Source organism: Corapipo altera, unplaced genomic scaffold, assembly GCF_003945725.1.
Source record: "Corapipo altera isolate COAL_440 unplaced genomic scaffold, ASM394572v1 128397, whole genome shotgun sequence".
Lineage (NCBI taxonomy): Eukaryota > Metazoa > Chordata > Aves > Passeriformes > Pipridae > Corapipo > Corapipo altera.
Window position 1 is genome coordinate 7,616 of NW_020885639.1, and position 3,403 is coordinate 11,018.

General features: G+C 45.4%; 1 long non-coding RNA gene across 1 annotated transcript; it reads right to left on the minus strand.

Annotated features, from left to right (window-relative positions):
• Positions 1–209: 209 nt before the first annotated feature.
• LOC113940698 lies at positions 210–3,375 on the minus strand. Its single transcript, XR_003525515.1, has 2 exons — positions 3,259–3,375; positions 210–1,265 (listed from the first exon to the last, which is right to left on the minus strand). It is a non-coding gene; the product is annotated as an uncharacterized LOC113940698 (long non-coding RNA).
• Positions 3,376–3,403: the final 28 nt, after the last annotated feature.

The following is a 3,403-nucleotide window of genomic DNA, read 5'->3' on the forward strand; positions in this document are numbered from 1 at the left end:
TCCATCTCCGGAAGCGGCTCCGTCTCCTTGCCCTGCACACCCAGGCTCTGTAGTTTGTTTAGAAAAAAGTTTGCACAACCCACGTTTTTTAGCAGTGCAAGCTTCCTTTTGAAACCGTTATTCTCCTTACATTTATTCTTTTTATATATATATATATATATATTTAAATATATTTTCGTTTTTGTTTGTTTTATTTTTTTGTTTGTTTGTTTGTTCGTTTTTTTGTTTGTTTTAACTCAGGCTTGTTTCATTGAAGGCACTTGGTTTCCATGGCAATTTATAAAAGACGGTGGTTTGGTTTCTTCCCTTCGTCGGAACGGATGACTCGGGTCAGGGGAGGAGGGGAGGAGGGAGAGGGGAGGAGGGGGCGAAGTGGCCGCAAGCAAACTCCGAAAATCCCGGAAAAATCCCGTGTAACGTGTAAAGCCCAGGGTGGCACGTCCTGGTGGCTGGGAAATGCATGCAAAGAGGAGACAGCACACACAGTTCTCAAGCAGAGCCATGAGAAATGAAAACAGGAACGTCTGAAACCGGCTCTGATCCCGGGTGATTCCCTAAGGGAGGCGACAGCCAAAGTAGGAAGGGCCTACATTTGTTTAACTCCACACTAAAAAACCTTCTGCAGGGGGAAATGAATGCCAGCTCTTCACATACCCTGTTTACAGTGAGGTGTTTCTCTCTCTCTCTCTTTTTTTTTTGTTCTTTATTTCCTCTTTCCTTTTTTTTGTTTTTGTTTTTTTTTGTGTGTGTGTTTTTTTTTCTTTTTGGCAGGCCATTAGGTTTCCATGGTAACAAGCAAACTATTCATTTGAAACAAAACCAGCCATGACTTTTTGTGCTTTGACAAGGGTTTCTATAGCTCTTCACCGAGAGTTCAACCAGATGATGCTGAATTCATCATTGACCACAAAAGCACCTGAAGGTCTCTTCCTTCCTTAGGCCAGATCCCATCCTCACACGTGGCTCGTGATGCCTTTTATGTCCCCAGTGCTTTCTTAATTACCTTTTTTTTGTTTTGTTCATTTTTTAATTATTTATTTACGTACTTATTTAACTTTCGAGTCAGTTCAGTGGAGGAATCTTTGGTAGTTTGTTTTTAAAATGTCCATTTTACAAAGACTCTTCTTCTTCATGCCAGTGCCTGGTGAATCTTTTGTAGCCTCTGCCAGGATAAGGTCACCTCTGATGACTTAAGACAGACATGAGGAGGAGAAGTGGGAGGAGTCGTATATGTGAGAATGTCCCAACAGCACCTGATCGTAAATCTACAGAAAAAGGAGGGGAAAGGACAATTAAAGAGCTGCCCAGACACAGTCAGAACTCTACAAGGCTTAGAAGATCGAGGGTTCAACCACCAGGAGCTGCACAATCATGTGGAGGTGGCGGGATGGGGCTCACTTGGGATGTCCCCACATGTCCCACTGAAGGCCACCAACCTCCCCTGCAGGAACAAGATCACCTCCTACACACAGGGAATGAGAACAACCCTCACAGCTTAATAGGGCAGAGATATTGGGATGAAAATCCACCTCACAACTAAACAGGGCAGAGACATTGGGATGAAAACCGACCTCACAGCTAAAGAGGGCAGAGATATTGGGATGAAAATCCACCTCACAACTAAACAGGGCAGAGACACTGGGATGAAAACCGACCTCACAGCTAAAGAGGGCAGAGATATTGGGATGAAAATCCACCTCACAGCTAAAGAGGGCAGAGATATTGGGATGAAAATCCACCTCACAGCTAAAGAGGGCAGAGATATTGGGATGAAAATCCACCTCACAGCTAAACAAGGCAGAGATATTGGGATGAAAATCCAGCTCAAAACCAAATAGGGCAGAGACACTGGGATGAAAATCCACCTCACACCTAAAGAGGGCAGAGATATTAGGATGAAAATCCACCTCACACCTAAAGAGGGCACAGACATGGGGATGAAAATCCACCTCACAGCTAAATAGGGTGAAGATATTGGGATGAAAATCCACCTCACAACTAAAGAGGGCAGGGACATCAGGATGAAAATCCACCTCACAACTAAAAAGGGCACAGACATGGGATGAAAATCCAGATCACAACTAAATAGGGCAGAAATATTGGGGTGAAAATCCACCTCACAGCTAAATAGGGCAGTGACACTGGGATGAAAATCCACCACACAACTAAAGAGGGTAGAGATATTGGGATGAAAATCCAACTCACAAACCAAATAGGGCAGAGATTTTGGGATGAAAATCCACCTCACAACTAAAGAGGGCAGAGATACTGGGATGAAAATCCAGCTCAAAACCAAATAGGGCAGAGACACTGGGATGAAAATCCACCTGGCTGCACAGTTCCAGTCTGTGCAATGCACACATGGGGGTGGAGGGATGAAAGAAGGTCCACAGGGAATCATAACAGTGATTTTCATGAATTTTATGTTATTTGGACCCTCTGAATATGTTTTTAATATTACTTTATGTGTTTGACTATCTCAAATTGGGACTGCACAGCCCAGCCCGCTGTGGGAGTCGCTCACTGTTCTCACCTCTGCCCAACACCCCCACCAGGCATCTCTGCTCACCCTCTACCTGAACAAAGCCATTTCCAAGGAAAACACTACAATTTAAGCCTCTCCAACCAAACCAGGTATTATTCTCCTGGAAAAAATTGTGGCTGCCCAGCTCAGCCCACCACGGAGTCACCCGCTACTCTCTCTGCCCAACACCCTTTCACTGATATCTCTGCTCAGCCAGCATTTTTCCCTCTGAAAAAAGTATTTCCAAGGAAAACATTCCAATTTAAGCCTCTCCAACCAAACCAGGTGTTGTTCTCCTGGAAAAGACTGTAGTTGCCCAGCCCAACCCACCATGGAGAGTCACCCACTGCTCTCTCTGCCCAACACCCACCAGCCTTTCACTGGCATCTCTGCTCACCCACTACCTGAACAAAGCCATTTCCAAGGAAAACATTACAATTTAAGCCTCTCCAACAAAATCAGGTGTTGTTCTCCTGGAAAAAATTGTGGCTGCCCAGCCCACTGTGGAGAGTCACCCATTGCTCTCTCTGCCCAACACCCCCCAGCCTTTCACTGGCATCTCTGCTCACCCTCTACCTGAACAAAGCCATTTCCAAGGCAAACATTTCAACCTAAGCCTCTCCAACCAAATCAGATATTGTTCTCCTGGGAAAAAAAATCCATCTGGGGAGTTGTCTCAGCTAAATAAACCCCTGAGGACCTTTCTGCCCCTCGTGTGGAGAAGCAGCACTTACTGTTGGCCGGTTGGTCTGACTTCATGCACTCCCCTTCCACAATGGACACGTCATCGATGGCAATGTCCCCTTCGATGCCAGGGCCACGGATCCCTTCAAAGATGAGCTGCAGAGCAATGAAGAAGAAGCAGATCAAGATCAGAGG